This window comes from Primulina huaijiensis, chromosome 3 (genome assembly GCF_012295235.1).
Source record: "Primulina huaijiensis isolate GDHJ02 chromosome 3, ASM1229523v2, whole genome shotgun sequence".
NCBI lineage: Eukaryota > Viridiplantae > Streptophyta > Magnoliopsida > Lamiales > Gesneriaceae > Primulina > Primulina huaijiensis.
Genome location: NC_133308.1, coordinates 11,276,282 through 11,296,859, shown reverse-complemented (window position 1 = coordinate 11,296,859; position 20,578 = coordinate 11,276,282).

The following is a 20,578-nucleotide window of genomic DNA, read 5'->3' as shown; positions in this document are numbered from 1 at the left end:
GACCGAGCCTATTGTCTTGCATTGCCACCGGACTTGGATTGAGTTCACAATGTATTCCATGTTTCTATGCTCCGCAAGTATCTTCCTAATCCATTTCATGTTCTTCGTTATGAATTATTGAACCTTTTACCTAAATTGAGCTACGAGGAAGTGCCGGTTCAAATACTTGATCGCAAAGTTAAAGAATAAAGAAATCGGTCTTGTCAAAGTTCTTTGGAGGAATCATGTGATTGAAGAGGCCACAAGGGAACCGGAGGAGGAGATGAAACAACGTCATTCGGATTATTCGAAGGTAAGTAAATTTCGAGGACGAAATTTTCGTAAGGAGGGGAGATTCTAATATCCCAACCTTGTATCTTCTATTGTCAATGATGTTATTCTTTGGTTTGGTGTTTGGGTATGGTTATTGTTTATTCATGGTTTATTCTGGTATTGTTAGTTGTATGGTTGTTTTAAGGAGTTGTTATGGTTGTGAAGTTATAATGGTGGGTTTATGATTGATTATTTTGATGGTTGATATGATTTGTTATTGCTTGTTCTGATGTTCATTGGAATGGTAAAAATATGATTATTGTTTTGATGTTATGTTTCATAGTTGGTGACGATTTGTGGAGGAGTATGAGTTCTTATTGTGATGGTTTATATAGATGATTTGATCATGCATTCGGATGGTTTGTTGCATTTGTATTGCATGGAATTGGAAAAGGATGTTTATGGTTCTAGTGTATCCTAGGTGGGGTTGTGTTGTCCTCTGGCGCTGCAGCGGTTCGCGTGGAGCTGCAAGAGGGCGCTGCCAGGGCCATAGCCAAAGCGCCGCGGCGCTGCAGGCAGCGAAGCTCGGGCGCCGCGGCACCTGCCAAGGAGGAGGCGCCGCGTCGCTAGTCGTGCAGAAGTGCTACTTGGAAATGCGATTTTGGGAGTAGGAAGGGCCTATATTATTCTTGTCTAGAGGCTTCTACTTACTTCCTACCCTTCTTCCTTCTCATTATCGGTTCTAGAATCTTCTCCCCCAAGGTTTTCTTTTCTTCATATTTTCCACATCAAGTTCAAGGGCCATAGTAGCTTTCTTATTTCTCCTACCTATAGTTCCAAGCTCCAAGGTAAGGACTCCTTATTTTTGGGTTCAGTGAGTTTGAGGAGTTGAAGGTATAAGTTGGTTTGGTTGATTTCTATGATCTATGGTGATGATTAATGGTTGATTGTATGTATATTATTGTAGGAATCCCTTTGAGATCATCATAGCAACCATTTGCTTCTTGGGTTGTAAGTAGAGGTTTCCTTCTTTGCTCACATGATATATATATGTACAAAAGCCATGTTTATTGATGTCTAGTTCCTTCCATTGATATATTCTTGATTTATATGTTGTTATATATTCATTGATCAAGGAGTACCATTGAATTCATTGATAAAGGAGCTAGAAATCCATTGTTTCCTACCATATGTTTGTTAAATTATCTCAATGAAGTTTCTATGATTAAAGTAAAGAATTGATAGTAAATAATATGCATGTTATTGGCCAATTTCATGGTAAAGGTGTATCTCTCACAGTTTTGATATTTATATCAAAGATGTACATATTAAATAGTCACAGGTCACAGGTCACATGACTATCAATTTCTTTCTTTAATCAATGCCATTGAATACCATCTATAACACCTTGATATTTATTGTTCCTTGAAGATGGTATTATATAGTTTTCATTGCCATAGCCATGTTATTCAAGCCCAAGCTTATGTATATTTAATTGTTGTTCCTCGCTTTCTACTTACTGAGTTATAAACTCATTCCAGTTAATATCATGTTATGCAGGTGATAAGAAAGAGTGAAAGGGATTGTTAAAAAAAATATTTTTGTTTTGGCCGGAATGCGACGACGGAGCTCCAGCAACGACGATAAAGGCTAGGGTTTCCAAAAGTGTTTTGGAATATCAAAGTATCATGAGCCTTAAGTTGTTGGACCATATGATGGTTGACATATTTTGTGAAATTTAAATGGGCAAAATATTTTTGGTGAAAAATGTCTATTTGGGCTCTTAAGTTTAAATATACAAAATGTGTATATATTTTCAACTAAAATAAATAATTTAAGTTGGACTTTAATTATTTTTAGTAAATTGTGATTTTCAAGAAATTTGGTTATAATTAAATTAATTAGAAAGTTAACAAAGAAGTTTGTTTACTTTGTTGATTTAATTTATAATCGTACCGGTTAGTGATTGGATCAAGATAAATAATATTGGATCAATTGATTATTGTGATAAATAATTGATGATGTATGATATGTGATATTATACATGAAGGATGATCAAAAGTCCAAGCCCAATTTGCTAGGTGTATGCTATGATATTTTGTGTTGAATGATTGTAATAATTATCAATTTTCAAGTGGTTTTGGTTTATAGCCCGTTCCCACCCCATGAGATGTATCCCTATTTTCCATGGATATTTATTTGTAAATATTAGTATATTGGAAGATCAAGATTGGAAGATGGTGGGCCTTGATGATTATGAAGATAGAAGACATGTAAATATTGGAAACTTATGTAATTATGCCTTTGCATCACTTGCATTCCCTAGGATTGGACCTAGGCTCGTGTTTGGCTCACACGGGCCATTAGTGTTGGGGCGATTGATCATTCTTGTTAAGTTTACTGTTTATAATATATGCATGATATATTATAAATAAAGAGTATGTGTGTTATTATTATGATAATAACAAAGTTTCATGAATCCGGCAAGGATTCAAACATAAGATCAAACATGGCGAGCTTTTAAATAAAATTAATGATGAGACCTTTTTCAAAATTACAAAACCCTCATTTTGAATAAGATTCAAAATGAATATCAAGCCCGAAAAGGGAAATTATAAAGGTGTTTATAATTTCCATGTCTTCCATCGACAAGGGGTGCATGATGAACGCTACCCATGCTCAGTGCTGCTCATATTATTGGGGGAGCCTTGGACGTCGGAAAGCTATGACATCTATTGACATGGTGATGTGAACTACGTGGAACTCCCATGATTTCGGCTCATATTATTAAGGGAACTCATGGCGACCGTCCATTAAGGTTCAACAACGATGGTAAGGCTTGACACGTAAAGATGAATGACGTCATATTATTGGTCCGAATCAAACATGAGAGAAAAGTTTACGTAGAGGGTTACATAGATATGCAATTGGAAACAACCTTTTAGGAATTATGATTGGCTGATAGTATTCGGGATCATAATTTGCTAATTGGACCTTACGTACCTACTGAGGAAAGAGTTTCCCGTTTTCACTAGAGGGTAGTGAAAACTATCAAAAAACTGGGAGTTAAAATTTATGAAGTAGAAGTACATACTTTATATCTTACTAAATATTTTAAAATAGTCATTAACATTTATCTGTTCTTATTTTTCAGTACAAATTTGCAATGTCTTCGATACGCAACCTGTTATCTGCTATACTCGACAAACATATTTTGACCGGACCTAATTACTTCAATTGGCTATGAAATCTAAAAATTGTCATAAATTCAAAAAAGATAGCATATACACTTACTGAGTCGCCCCCTGTTGAGGCTCTGAATAGCTGCACATCTGAGGAATTGCAGACTTACAAGGATTGGTGTGACCATGACTTGTGAGCTAAGTGTTATATGCAGGCTTCTATGAATGATTAGCTGCAGAGGCGTTTTGAGGATGCGAAGAATGCTGCTGACATTCATATGCATCTCGAAGAGCTCTTTGGTGAGCAAACACTACCTCTTAGGCATGCGACCGTCAAGGAGCTAATCACTTTACACATGCGATATGGGGCTTCGGTCCATGAGCATAACCTAAAGATGATTGGGCTTGTGGACAAGCTCATTGGCATGGATCTTGTGTTGCCATCGGAGTTGACCACTGACGTGTTGCTCTTGTCACTGCCTAGCTCATTTGATCCTTTTGTGGTGAATTTCAACATGAACAAGCTAGAGCTGACCCTTGATGAGTTGGTGAATATACTTGTTACGTTTGAGTCCACCATCAAGAAAGAGAAGTCGGTTCTTTATGTGGGTTCTTCTTCTGGTACGAAGATTGGTCCACATGGAAAGGGAAAGAAGCGTTCTTTCCAACATCCCAAGAAAAACGTGCCCTTGAAGAGGAAAACTCTGAGTCCCGCTATGGCAGCCATACCAGTTAAGGCTGACAAGACTGTTGATATATGTCATCACTACAAAAAGCCTGGACATTGGAGACGTAACTGCAGAGAATATCTTGCCCAGAAAGGTTCTGGAAATGGTATGTTCTACATTGAAGTAAACATTTCTATTAAATCTACTTCTTGATTATTAGATACCGACTGTGACTCACATCTCTGTAATGATTTACAGGTGATGGGAAGAAGTAGAAGACTTAGGGAAGGTGAAACCTTCTTGAGGATGGACAATGGAGCAAGAGTTGCTGCCAAAGCCGTAGGAGATGTTTACTTATCATTGAACAATGATTTTAAGTTGATTTTGAGAGATGTTTTGTTTGTACTTGAGTTGGTGAAAAACATTGTTTCCATTTCTATACTTGATAAAGATGGATATTCTTGTTTATTTAGTAAAGGTATTTGCAACATTTACAAGAATGAAAGTTTGATTGGTAGTGAAGAACTTGAAAACGATCTCTACAACTTAAAATTAAAAGATATTCCACTAAACAATGTACAGGCAATAACAACAACAAACAAGTTAAAACAAGATACTCTGAATTCAACACAATTATGGCATGCTCGATTAGGACATATTTCCATAAGAAGGATGAACAAACTAGTGGGAGTAGGCATGTTTGATATATCTGATATTAATTCTCTCACGACTTGTGAATCCTGTCTAAAAGAAAAGATGACCAAAATTCCCTTTAAGGGCCACGTGGAGAGAGCCAAAGGGTTATTAGGTATGATTCATACCGATGTGTGTGGTCCACTTAGCATCACCACTAAGCATGGACATGCCTACTTCATCACCTTTACCGATGATTTTTTGAGGTATGGATATGTGTATTTGATGAAATACAAATATGAAGCCTTTTAAAGGTTCAAAGAATTCAGAAGTGGAGTAGAGAAACAGTTGGGATGAAGCATCATGTCACTTCGATCGGATCGAGGTGGTGAGTACTTGAGTGCCGAGTTCCAAGAGTATCTTAGGGAGAATGGGATTCTCTCGTAGTGGACTCCGTCTGCTACACCGCAGTTGAATGGTGTTTCAGAGCGTCATAATCGGACTTTGATGGACATGATTAGATCTACGATGGAATTCACGGAGTTGTCGCCATCCTTTTTGAGATATGCGCTTGAGACAGCGGAACTGTTGTTAAACAATGTCCTTTCAAAAACAGTTGATAAGACACCATATGAGATATGGATGGGTAAGCCTCCCAAATATTCCTATCTTAGAATATAGGGATACCCTGCTTATGTGAAGCAGGTAGTGGGAGATAAATTTGATAGTCGATCCATTTTATGTTACTTTGTGAGATATCAAAGGAATTCAGTTGGATATTATTTCTATCATCCCCAAGAAACAAAGGTGTTTGTTTCTAGGAATGCAACCTTTTTGAAAAAAAAATTTCTATTGGATAGAAAAAGAGAGATGATAGAATTCGAAGAGGTTCGAGAGACACTCATGATTGTTGAACCCAGACCCAAAGAGCCAATGAAAGAGATACAAGCTCCTAGAATATCCGAGAGAGTCTCGAGACCACTTATGAGATATGGTCTGCTTCTTGAAGAGGGCCAATGAGCCTAACCATGGATGTGATCCAATGACCTTCAAGGAAGCATTATCTGACGCCGATTCATTCAAGTGGCTTGAAGCTATGGAATCTGAGATGAATTCCATGCATTCGAACCAAGTGTAGAATCTAGTGGATCCACCTCAGGGAACTGTTCCCATAGGGTGTAAATGGATTTACAAGAGGAAACTTGGGGCGGATGGGAAGGTATTGACCTTCAAGGCATGATTGGTAGCAAAAGGTTATATTCAGAGACAAAGAGTTGACTATGAAGAAACATTTTCTCCAGTTGCAATGTTCAAGTCTATAAAGATATTGCTAGCCATAGCTGTATAGTATGACTATGAGATATAATAGATGGATGTAAAGACAGTCTTTCTTAATGGAGATATTAAAGAAGAGATTTACATATCTCAACCTGAAGGATTTACATCTATCGGAAGTGAGCATATGGTATGCAAACTTCAGAGATCTATTTATGGTCTAAAGAAGACATCTAGGAGTTGGAACCTCAGATTCGATGGTACAATAAAAGAGTTTGGTTTTACTAAAAATCCTGAGGAACCCTGTGTGTATAGGAAGGTCAGTGGGAGTGCTGTAACATTCCTTGTACTTTATGTTGATGACATTCTACTATTTGGGAATGATGTAGGGATGTTGCAATCAACTAAAATATGGTTAGCAGGAAAGTTCTCGATGTAGGACTTGGGTGAAGCGTCTTTGTATTAGGAATACAGATATATAGAGATAAATCAATAAGATTGCTTGGTCTCACCCAGTCCATATACATTGATACCATCGTTAAGCGGTGCTCGATGGATGAGTCCAAGAGAGGACATCTACCAGTGTGTCATGGAGTGTCCCTATCCAAGTCTATGTCTCCCAAGATTGATGCAGATATAGCGGCGATGACAAGCATACCGTATGCAAATGCAACTGGTAGTATCATATATGGGATGACATCTACAAGTCCTCATGTGGCTTTTGCACTAAGTGTAGTGAGTAGATATCAATCGAACCATGGTCTTCCACACTGGAAAGCTGTGAAAGACATTCTCAAGTATTTGAGAAGGACCAATAAGTTGTTCTTGGTCTATGGGGGTGGAGAACGGAAATTGGAAGGCTATATCGACTCTAGCTTCTAAAGCGATATCGATGACGCAAAGTCAACCTCTGGGTTCGTATTCATGCTCACTGTTTTGTGACAACACGGGAGCCGTTGCTCAGGCAAAAGAGCCAAGGTCTCATCAGAAATCCAAACATGTATTGAGAAAGTACATCATCATTCTAGAGATTATTGAAAGAGGAGAAGTGTCGATTGACAAAAGTCGGCTTCGCAGATAATGTTGCTGATCCACTAACTAAGCCTTTACCTGGACCATTATTCGAGAAGCATCGCGAATCGATGGGTTTGAAGCATATGGGTAGTTGGCTCTATTGCAAGTGGGAGATTGTTAGAGTAGGTGCCCCTCGAGCCAAGTGTTGGCCGAAGGTTTACATTGAAACTCTATGTATAAACAATCTTTATTTTAATAATATTTGAAATTATTGTTTTGGCATATCTTTATCTGTATACCTATGCTTGTTGCATAGATAAAGTCCTTGAATATATAAATAGAAGAAATAATATGAGATGCTTGACTCTATATGCTAGCATTGCACTTTGACTTGTTTACCGACTCATATGGGGTCATCAGGTGGCAAGGTTGGGTGTCTTGTTGAAACATATAGGAGTCTATGCATTGTAGTCGGGTATTCACCGCTTACCTTCGGGTATGGATATCCTATGTGATCCCATGTGTATGTAGTTTGAAATATCTGATCAGAGTGTTGGTGGTAATTAAGAAAGGGGTTTCTTAGATTACACCATGGATGCAACTACAACATGACACATAGTATCAATTCTTTGACAACTGTCGATATACCAATGGTTGTCGAATCGGTCGGGATGTATGAGATGAAGGGACCGTACTGTATGCTAACAATAATGGAATGGTTCTTGCAGGCACTATCATTTGATACATAGGGAATCATGTAAGCGATGCTTATAGGCATTTAACATGATTGGTTGGGTACTATCAGACTTGAGTTCTGAAATTCTTATTATCAAGGAGTTGATAAGTAAGAATGGAGAAACTGTGGTATGCTCATAAAAGGACATGTTTAGTGTCGAATCACATAGAGATGTGAACCCACTTCTACTTGTATCATTGAACCATTGAGGGTCACACAAGTGGTAGCTTTCTAGATCCCGTTGAGAAGAAAAATAGTTCAATGTGTTGAACGGTTTATAAAAGAGTTTATAAGGACAAAGAAAAATAGAAGTATGCCTTCTATAAGAGGATTATGGGGAAAAAATAGAAGTATGACTTCTATAAGAGGATTATGGGAATGTAACTTTTAATTTGTGGAAGTGTTCTTAAATTAAAAGTTGGCCCAAATAAATAAAGTATTTGAAATTGTGATTTTCATAAACATTATTATGGACTTAATTAAATTAATTCAAGAGTTGAATTAATTAAACAATAGTGGACCTTGTATAGTCCAAATAATTAAATTAATTCAAGTGTTGAATTAATTAAATAATATTGGGTCTTGTAGAGCCTAAATGGAAATAATTATTTAACTAATGACCTTGAATAAATTCAAGTAAGATTTAATTGTCTTGAATGTGTTTGAGATATTAAAATATTTGTCCATGGGCCTTGTGCATGCTTTTGACCTAAACCCATGTATGGGGAGGTGAAGAGTTGGGAGACAACTTTTTCAATAAACAGACATGTCTCTCACATGCACTTTAACTTTTTCAAGCACCAAGAACATTTCTCCCCTTCTCTCCTCCAAGCTAATGGCCGAAATTCTCCTCTAAATTCTCTAAATTTTTTCTTCTTCATTTTAATGATGAGAGAATAAATTTTTCAAGGAAAAATACTCTACTTTTTCTAGTGCAATTGTAGAGTGGATCTTTGAAGCTAGTGGTGGACCTTCAAGAGCTAAGTTGTTTATAACTTAGATTGGGTCAACCTTCAAGAGCTAAGTTGTTTATAACTTAGTTGGAGCCAATAATCAATCCTTGTGATTGATAGGTAAAACCCTAAACACACTATGTATGATTTTGTGTTTGTTATTTGCTACACATCTAGTGGGGTGCTCGTTTTTGCTTTTGAAAATATGATTTTTGAAACTTCCGTTGGGCATCCGGGCACCCGTAATCGATCTCCTTTCACGAGTCTCTCAAATTCGAGCTCAAATCAGACGATTCTGGTGGCAAACGAGGTCAGTGTGGCTTGGATTCAGTTGGATGCTCTTTTTCCGGCCAAAATTTGGCGATGCAGAAGGCATATTCAGATGGGTTAAATGATTAACAACGTATGTATTGGTGCAGGCTCTAAAAAATAATATTTGCAGCGTGCATTCAGATGGGTTAAATGAGATATCTAATTGCATTTTATCTAGGGATCATATACGATTAAAATACACACGATTGGTGTCATCCTTGGTTTTTATTTCTATAAATACATATAGAATTAGCCATGAGTGTGCATTGTTGCTTCAATTTAAATCAACAGGTCCAGAGAAATTTTAAAATAGAAACCCGAAAGATGCTGAGGAAAAATTAAGTGGGTTGGATTGGACTTATGATTTATCTGCACAAGTTTACGAAGTCAAAACAATTTTATGGGAAAAAAAATTAAGTGGGCTGGTTTGGATTGATTTTCTACCATCCATGTTAAAAGAGTCAAATTATCTAATGAGGAAAAAAAAAGTGATCTACATTATGCTTCAATTTAGTTTCCTTTCAAAAAAACTTGATGAAGTTGTCTCATTGATAGTTTATTAATCAAATTAAGTTGTCTTTCTATAATGATGGAACTAACCATATAGTCATTTGTCGGCAAGAGTTTTAAATAAGGTGGGGACAACATGTTTTGAAGAAAAAAAACGTATATTAATTTGCAGCCGAAGGAAATATGAAAAACGCGTATTCACACTGACAGAGGCTCTATAAATAGAGCTCCCCCCCTTCATTCTGAAATCATCCCTTCTTCGAGTTTTCTCTCATCTTATAATATTCTATAATATTTGTGAGGTGTTTGTTCTCCTGTATTAAGAGAGTGTGTGTTCTCTTTGGAAACACAGTGAGTGAGTTGTACACCACAAAATATTATAGTGGAAATTCTTTTCATCTTGCCCGTGGTTTTTACCCTAAAAATTTTTAGGGGTTTTCCACGTAAATCTCGGTGTCCAGTTTATTCTTTATTTTTGGATTTTATTATCTCGAATTACCGCAAGTGGGACCAACAAGTAGTATCAGAGCCTGGTTTAAAATTTCTTAAAATTCTGAGTATGCTCTGTGGTTGCAGCCTAGACTGATCTTCCACATTAGAAAAGATTTTTTGAGATTTTTTTAAGGAGGGATTATTTTGTCCAGTCTACTAAAATTGTTGTAGACATAATGACGGGAATGTACTAGATAGCAAAGTTCAACGGAAGCAATTTTATGCTGTGGAAAATAAAGATACAAGCAGTTTTAAGAAAGGAGAATTGCTTGGCGGCTATTGGAGATAGACCGGTGGAGATTACGGATAATGGAAAGTGGAATAAGATGAACGACAACGCTGTTGTCAATCTACACTTGGCTATAGCAGACGAAGTTTTGTCAAGTATCTCTGAGATAAAAACAGCCAAAGTTATCTGGGATACTCTGACAAAGATGTACGAGGTCAAGTCGCTGCACAACATGATTTTCCAAAAGATAAGACTTTATACTCTTCGGATGGCGGAATCCTCATCGATGACCGACCATATCAACACACTAAATACTCTATTTGCCCAACTCACTTCCATGGGGCATAAAATAGGGGAAAATGAACGAGCGGAGCTTCTACTTCAAAGTTTACCAGATTCATGTGATCAACTTATCATCAACATAACCAACAATATTCTTATGGGCTTTCTAAGATTCGATGATGTCTTATCTGCGGTTCTCGGTAAAGAAAGTCGGCGCAAGAATAAGGAAGATAGGTTGGTAACATCGAAGCAGGCGGAGGCTTTACAGATGATAAGAGGAAGATTTATGGACCGTGACTCCAGTGGGAGCCAAACACGAGGTAGATCAAAGTCGAGAAGTAAGAAGAAAAATATTTACTGCTTTAAATGTGGCGGTAAAAGGCACTTCAAGAAAGCGTGTACGAGTATCGAGAAGAGTTCTCAAGGAAATGTGGCCAGTACTTCAGGCAGTGGTGAAATATTATTCAGCGAAGCAGCAACTGTTGCAGAAGGCAGACACAAATTTTGTGACACATGGATTATGGATTCAAGAGCGACGTGGCACATGACGTCTCGGAGAGAATTGTTTGATCATTATGAACCAATCTCAGGAGGATCTGTATTTATGGGAAATGATCATGCCTTGGAAATCACTGGGCTCGGTACTATCAAAATTAAAATGTTTGATGGCACCATTCGCACCATACAGGAGGTACGACATGTGAAAAGACGGACGAAAAATCTTTTGTCCTTGGGGCAATTTGATGACATCGGGTGCAAAACTCGTATCGAGAATGAGATCATGAAAATTGTGAAAGGCGCGCTTGTGGTTATGAAGGCGGAAAAGGTTGCTGTAAATCTGTATGTACTTTTGGGAGAAACACAGAAGGAGGCAGAACTAGCTGTTGCATCAAATGGTTCAGGAGAAGAATTAACAGTGTTATGGCATAGAAAGCTCGGGCATATGTCAGAACGGGGGTTGAGAATTCTCTCAGAACGGAAGCTGCTGCCGGGACTTACAAAAGTGTCATTACCTTTTTGTGAGCATTGTGTTACCATTAAACAACACAGATTAAAGTTTGGCACTTCTACTGCCAGGAGCAAAAGCATATTAGAGCTGATTCATTCGGATGTTTGGCAAGCACCGGTTGTATCCCTAGGAGGAGCGAGATACTTTGTCTCGTATCATTGATGATTTCTCTAGGAGATGTTGTGTGTATCCAATCAAGATGAAATCAGATGTCTTCCAGATCTTCAAAGATTTCAAAGCATGGGTTGAACTTGATTCTGAGAAGAAAATCAAGTGTCTGAGGACTGACAATGGAGGAGAATATACTAGTGATGAATTTGATGCATTTTGTCAACATGAGGACATCAAAAGACAATTCACGACGGCTTACACACCTTAACAGAATGGAGTGGCAGAGCGGATGAACAGAACCTTGTTGGATAGAACAAGAGCTATGTTGAGGACTGCAGGTCTAAAAAAGTCATTTTGGGCAGAAGCAGTCAAAACCGCTTGTTATATTATCAATCGTTCTCCTTCAGTGGCGATTGATCTGAAGACTCCGATGGAGATGTGGACTGGGAAGCCGACTGATTATTCTCATTTGCATACATTTGGAAGTCCTGTGTACGTTCTGTACAATGAGCAAGAAAGATCGAAGTTGGATTCGAAATTTAGAAAATGTATCTTCTTGGGTTATGCTGATGGAGTAAAGAGGTTTCGCTTGTGGGATCCTACTGTTCACAAGTTTTTATCAGCAGGGATGTTATCTTCGAGGAAGATAAAGTAAAGGGAGACAAAGACACACTGAATTCAGAAACTAATATATTTCAGGTGGAAAATAAGACGGACAAAGGTCAAGTTTCTTGTGAAGCAGTACCAGAGCACGAAGAACAAGAACAAGAACATGTTGAGTCTGAAGTTTTCAATGTGAGGCAGTCAACTCGAGACAGAAGACCACCAGGTTGGCTTTCAGATTATGTCACTGAAAGCAATATTGTATATTGTCTATTATCAGAGGATGGTGAGCCATCGAGTTTTCATGAGGCTACTCAAAGCTCGGATGTATCCTTGTGGATGATAGCAATGCAAGAAGAGTTGGAGGCATTAGACAGAAATAAAACTTGGGATCTTGTTACACTACCACGAGGAAGGAAAGCCAATGGAAACAGATAGGTCTATAAGATCAAGCGTGATGGCAATAACCAAGTGGAGCGATATCGTGCTAGATTGGTCGTAAAAGGGTATGCTCAGAAAGAAGGCATTGACTTCAATGAGATATTTTCTCCTGTGGTTCGGATTACAATTGTCAGAGTGGTGCTGGCATTGTGTACGGTGTTTGACCTACATCTAGAACAGCTAGATGTGAAAACGGCGTTTCTTCATGGAGATCTTGAAGAAGAAATCTATATGCTCCAGCCAGAAGGTTTTGCGGAAAAAGGCAAAGAGAACTTGGTTTGCAGGTTGAACAAATCTCTGTACGGTCTCAAACAGGCGCCAAGGTGCTGGTATAAGAGATTTGATTCCTATATCATGAGCCTTGGATACAACAGACTGAGTGCAGACCCTTATACGTATTTCAAGAGGTCTGGTGATGATTATATTATTTTGCTGTTTTATGTGGACGACATGTTGGTAGCAGGCCCCAACAAAGATCAGGTCCAAGGATTGAAGGCACATTTGGCTAGGGAATTTGATATAAAGGACTTGGGACCAGCAAACAAAATTCTAGGGATGCAAGTTCACCGAGATAGAAGTAACAGAAAGATTTGGCTTTCCCAGAAAAATTATTTGAAGAAAATCTTGCAACGTTTCAACATGCAAGATTGTAAGCCAATATTGACCCCTCTTCCTGTTAACTTCAAGTTATCCTCCGAGATGTGTCCTAGCAGTGAAGCAGAGAGGATGGAGATGTCTCGAGTACCATATGCATCAGCAGTGGGAGGTTTGATGTTCGCCATGATCTGTACAAGACCGGACACTGCTCAAGCAGTGGGAGCAGTTAGTCGGTATATGGCGAATCCTAGAAGAGAGCATTGGAGCACTGTTAAGAGGGTCCTTAGATACATTAAGGGTACCTCGAATGCTGTATTATGTTATGGAGGCTCGGATTTTACATTCAGGGGCTATGTCGATTCAGATTATGCAGGTGATCCTGATAAGAGGAAATTTACTACTGGTTATGTGTTTACACTTGCAGGGGGAGCAGTAAGCTGGGTTTCAAAACTGCAGACAGTTGCGGCGTTATCTACAACGGAGGCAGAATATATGGCAGCTACTCAAGCTTGCAAGGAGGCAATATGGATTAAAAGGTTATTGGAGGAGATCGGGCACAAACAAAAGAATGTTCCTTTGTTTTGTGAAAGTCAGAGTGCCTTGCACATTGCAAGGAATCCAGCTTTTCATTCCAGGACAAAACACATTGAAGTCCAATTTCATTTTGTGCGGGAAGTAGTAGAAGAAGGAAATGTGGATATGCAGAAGATCTATACAAAAAATAACATAGCTGATTTTATGACCAAGCCAGTGAACAGTGATAAGTTTGAGTGGTGTAGATCCTCAAGTGGTCTAGCAGAAACGTAAACAGCAGGAAATGGCAAGATTGAAAATATGTGTGGAAATGTGTTTGATTCTCAATCAAATCTCCAAGTGGGAGAAATGTCTGCAAGAGTTTTAAATGAGGTGGGGACAAATGTTTTGAAGAAAAAAAAAATGTGTATTAATTTGCAGCCGAAGGAAATATGAATAAGCGTTTTTAACGCGTATTCACACTGACAGAGGCTCTATAAATAGAGCTCCCCCCTTCATTCTGAAATCATCCGTTCTTCGAGTTTTCTTTCAACTTATAATATTCTATAATATTTGTGAGGTGTTTGTTCTCCTGTATTAAGAGAGTGTGTGTTCTCTTTGGAAACACAATGAGTGAGTTGTACACCACAAAATATTATAGTGGAAATTCTTTTCATCTTGCCCGTGGTTTTTACCCTAATAATTTTTAGGTGTTTTCCACGTAAATCTCGGTGTCCAGTTTATTCTTTATTTTTGGATTTTATTATCTAGAATTACTGCAAGTGGGACCAACATCATTTTCTTTCTGTGCGTATAATGATAAATTTTATATTATTGCTTGTTTATTTGTTTTTTATGGATCATCCTACTTGATCGTTTAAAGGTTCACGCGAACCACATGCATATAAGTTATTAAATTCTTTGTTTATTTTAATTAAATTTTTTAATTGCATTAATTAATTATGTTGTGCATATTGACATGTTTAAAATATATTTTTCTATATGGTTGCATTAAAATATATTTTTAAAGGTTATTCGAGTTGCGATGGAGGAACGGAGACCGAGGGCTGAAAAAAATAGAAAATATTTTTATTAAATAATTGTTTTTAATGATTTAAATTAAGGGTAAAGTTTTTTCTTATTTTTGAAAATATGGGGTTTTGAGGTGATTTTATACGTTGGGGCGTAATTTTTATCGGTGTTGGATTTTAAACAAAAATACGAACTTGTGGGCAACCCAGCTAATAAATTCACAAATTTATTTAAGCAAAATTATTTTTAATATTTTAATTAATCACTAAGGAGCTTAATTGGATATGAATAAACATGTATTTCCACAAGTTTTAAGGTCTAGAATCGAACACAAAAGCAAAAAAACGCTGCACAAACATGAATAATACAAGCTGGAACATATTCTGTCATGGTTTACCTTAGGGGCTCGGTTGTTGGGCATAGTTGCTGGGCTTTGGTTCGGCTGGGACCAAGGCTTGGCTAGGGTCTGGTATGGGTCAAGGGAAGAGTCCTAGCCATGCTAGGACTCGAGACAAGAGGCTGGGAAGGAGTCCTAGCAAGCTGGGACTCCAACCCGTGAAATGCAAGGATGTTGCGCAGGTTTCAGCAACTGGGCAGGAAGAGATGGCTCAGCCTGGGGGCTTTGGGCTGGGCTAGGACGAGTAATTAGGGTCCTAAGATGGTGCTTGTTGGGGTGGTTCATGGTCTGGTTGTCTAGGGAAAGCGCTGGAAACAGAAAACAACAGCTGCACAAGAATGGGGCTCACCTGAAGGCTGGTGCAAGGCTTCTGGTGTTTTAGGGGCTTGGGTCGTTCCAGGGCCTGAGGCAGTGGTTATGGTAGTGCCTTAGGGTCCTAGGTTGAGTCTTGTGGTCGTGGTTTGTGGGCTGAATGGTCGGGTAGAGCGCTGGAACCAGAAACTCGAAAGCTGCACAGAAATTGGCCTCACATGAGGGGCTGTCATGTTTCTGATTTTTGGGACTTAGGCGCTGGTTCTGATTAAAAAAGGGCTTAACCATGGTCTTAATTTGTGTCTAATGGTAACGTCTGGGGCCTGGTTTTGGTCCAGTTCGAGTCGGTTTAAGCATGAAGTGGTTAGAAGCATGTATGTCTCATTTGCTCAAGGGTGCCTAGGTGGATTTTTGGGCTGTTTCTGCAGCTTAGGTGTTCTTCGGTTTTGGAGCTTAGGGTCAGGTCCAATGGGTTCTAATGGTCCATGAGGATGCGTATATGGGTTGGCTAGGGTTTGGCTCGAGGTGGCTTGGGCGTGGCTTGAGTAAATTAGGATATGGCTCGGTGCGTTCGATAAGGTGTCAAAAACGAAAATAATAAAGCTAAAAATGAATCCATGGGTCCACGGGTGTGGCTCATGACTTGGAAAGGTAGAATAAATAATAAAAATGGTATGTTTAAAGTTTGGGATCAAAATAACGAGTTTTGGATTTATCCGGATTTTATCGCCGCACGAAACGTTAATTAACGAATTAATTGAAACGTCTAATTTTAGGCGTTATAAAATTATGGAAAATTATATTTAAACTCAAATAATTATTAAAAGTCTAAGTTTTAATTTGGGAATTTTATACTAAGTTTTGGTTTAATTCGGGATTGAAACGCATTAATATGTTATATTTAAATATTAATTTAAAAGTCCTCGATTTAAAATAAATAAAAATCTGAGAAAATTCATGTAAGTTTAAATAATTATTTGGGACATATTAGAGTCAACAAAATTAAGAAAAATTCGAAAACGTGAAATTTTACGTCTAGGGGTAAAACGATCTTTTCACATTTAAAAATTAGTAAACGTCATGGCAGTGTCCCGGATGCTGTTTTATGTTCTAATATGATTATTTTCAATGGTTATGGATGTTTATGAATTTTTATATGTTAATATGTCAATTTTAAATTTTTATGGATTTTTAAGATGTTAATATGTTGTTTTATGATTTAATATGCTAAAACGTTTATTTTAAATGTTTATGATTTAAATGTTTATTTTAAACGTTTATGATGTTTATTTTAAAACGTTTATGGCTTATTATGATTTTTTATATGTTAAAACGTTTATTTTAAATGTTTACGTATTTTTAATTTGTTAAAATATTTATTTTAAAATGTTTATGGATGTTTATGATTTTAATATGTTAAAGTATAATTTTTAAATGTTCATGGATTTTGTTACAATTTAATCTTGACATTTAAAAGATATGTTGGATGCTTGGTTTAAAAGAAAAATGATATAATATGCATGTTTTTATTAAGTGATGGAAATAGGACATGTTGAATGACGTGAAGGGATTATGACTAAATACGATGATATGTTGGAAATATCGTGAGGGTTATGGTCCCAGTGGGAGCCCGACGATCGTGTTTCCTTGGATACGGATACAAATACGAATATGATGATATACTTTGGGATAACGTGAGGGGAAAAGGCCCTAGGGGAGCCCATTTTTGGGAGAAGGCCCCAGAGGAAGTCCATGCGTGGGAAAAGGCCCCAAAGAGAGCTCGTCTATGGGAGAAGGCCTCCGAGGGAGCCCCGACGATCGTGTTTCCATATGAGGATATGTTAATACGTAAGGTCAAGGCCCAGTTGACCGATGAGAGTGTTGCTGGTGTCCCCGCCGCTCAGTACTGTGGTTACATGTAGATGGATCCATCGCCCAATACGTTTAAGAATACGAGTCACAATCACGATTTAAATTCAACAAACATGAATATAAATATGAATATGTTGATACGAATATGGATATGGATACGAATATGGATATGGATATGAAGATGAATATGTTTATGATGATATGAAAATGTTTAGGAAAATGTTTATGAAAATGTTTATGTTTAAAGTTGCTGCATCATTATGAAAATGTTTTATTTAAAGTTTATGCATCATGAAAATGTTTATGAAAATGGTTGTGTTTAAAGTTTATGAATCTTTATGAAAATGATATTTTAAGTACAAGTATTTTTAACCATTGAATGTGACATGTATTACGTATTACTCATTATCAAAGATATGATGTGTTGAGTTTTTAGAATTACTAAGTGTGATTGATGCAGGTGAGTATGATAATAATATTTAGGGAGGCTTGGATGCCTAATCTGACTGGACTGGAGGTGCACATGATCCGAGGACCAACGCTTCTATTTTCCGCATTTAAGTTTATGATTTTACGTTAAAGATTTTTATGACATTTTGTGCTTTTTGAGAGATTTGTGAGAGGTTTAGTATGGGCTACATCTTTCAACATTTATTGCTTTTTAGGTTTAGTAAAACGTTTTACGATTTCATGTTTGACTACTCCCTTTGGATTTTCAAGTGCTAGTTGAATGTTTTATTTTAAAATAGTGCAAAAGTATTTTTATGTATATGTAAATGCAATGACCGAAAATGTGAGAGTTTTTTTTTAAAAAAAAAAATTTCTTGTACTTTTTAAGAAAACGAATAAGCATACGTCTCAGTAACATATTGTGATAAATTGTTTGATTTGGAATTAGTAATTGGTAAATGTATGTTTGCGTTGATTTATTATGCTTTGTAAAAAAATTTGTTTTCATTCGTACTATTCTAAAAAATAGTGCCTAAAATTCCTCTCATCTCACAAATTATATATATAAACTTCGTGTAACTTTTTCAACGATAATAAAGGAATGATGACCAAAAAACCTAAAAATAGTAACATCAAAGATTGATGCTAGAAATTTTACTCCACCCACATCGATCCTTATATCTATATAAGCCTCAAGACCAATCATTACTTTCACAAATCATTACCAAACAAAATAAATAAAAATTTATCATTTCTCCTCTGCCACCAACATAATGGACATGAAGAAGATTGTGTTCACCACTCTCATCGCCACCGCTACCATGGGCATTACCATGGCTGCAGTAGAGGCACCGGCTCCGGGCCCATCTGGTGATGCATGTGGTGTCTTCCCTTGTATCGGTCCAATCGTTGGGACGTTGATGCTATCCTTTTTCGCCTTTTACAGAAACTAGGTCGTGCATGCATGAGGTGATCAAGAAATTGAATCTGTTAGAGAAGGAAATGATTTTTGAGTATTATATATATGTAGTACCATTTTCTGACAAAGTTCATGCACCTCATCATATAATTACCATGTAGTGAAAAATAATATATTTAATTATAATAAAGATCTTACACATTTTTACATAAGTTAAGCATTTTTATGTTGTTTATGCTGAATGTGACGTTTTTTATATTAGTTTATGCCTCGCATGACAAAATCAAACAAAAATACCAACGATGATCTAATCAAATTATAGTTCAATTTTCAGTATAGTTAATTATTCTAAGTCAAATCTATATTTTAAAAATTTTATTATACAGTTATTAGTAAAAAAATTCAATTTTATCAAGAACTTTTGACATATGTTAATATTATATTTTTTCAAAAAAATATATTATATTTTTAAATAACATGTATTTTATTTAAAAATACAAACAAATATATTACCTGCTTTAATTTCTAAAATGCACACTTAAAGTTGTATGTTGATGTGCTACTGCAAACAGTTGCACATTACTTTTTCCGAAATGTACCTTTCATAGTCAACGGTAGTCTCCATTTGGTGGCGGCTGACTCCGAATCCAGCATGTTACCTTCAAAATCTCTTCTGACACCGCCTCCGCTCATGGTGCTTCCATTTGTTCTTCAATTTTTGTAGGCTTCCTTGCAATATCGAGCTTTTCCCATTTTGAAGCAGCTCTTGAAGGGCGAGTGGGTTTGCAATGCCGACGAGGAGGTCCAAATAGTGGCCCAATTCTAGCACGAAATCGTCACCCTAAATGGGCACGCCGAGGATTGGGCTGATGTTGATGTTGATGGGTTCGAGTTCCCCCAGTGAGAAATTTATTTACGTTTTAAACTTAATAATATGATACTGAATGTGGAAAAATAAATCGAATGTCACTTCCAACCATTCAATAGGAATAACTTCTTGCGCACCTTCTTTGAATCCCTTGAAATTGTTTGAGAGTCTTCTAAGTACTCTAAACCTCACAACTGATGGCGCGTTATGTAACTTTTGGTGCGTGCGCTTAGAGACTCCAAATGCCACTATTAATAGACGTTCTCAAACCATCATAAAGAAAGTCAAGATTTGACGAATCTTGATGATGTTTATTTGGAATATAGTAAAAAATATGAGGTATTTACCATCTCAAGATATTTACCAAATTATCAGTTCTTCTGAAAATAAACATGTAGTCCTTGGTCCCTTGAAGCTACCTAATCACTTTCTTTGCACCTTTCTAGTAGAACATACCCGGATTACTCTAATATCTCCTCTATATTCCAACTATATATGCAATGTCAGGTCTAGTGCAAGCCCGAGCATAAATTAAGCTTCCATTAACAAAAGCATAAGAAATGTTCCTCATTTATTCCTTTTCAAAGTCATTTTTCGGGTATTGATCCAAATTGAATTTGTCACCCTTCACAACGGGAGCCACACTTGGTGAACAATTCTTCATCCGAAATCTATCTAAAACTTTGTTGATCTAGGTCTCTTGAGACAATCCTAAGATCCCTCGAGATATATCTCTATACATCTTAATCTCAATGACATAAGATGCATCGCCAATATCCTTCATATCAAAGTTTATAGAAAAGAATTGTTTCACCTCATATAGCAATCCATTTCATTGGTTGCAAGTAATATATCATTCACATATAGGATAAGAAAACAAATCTTATTCTCATTGACCTCCTGGTATATACATTGG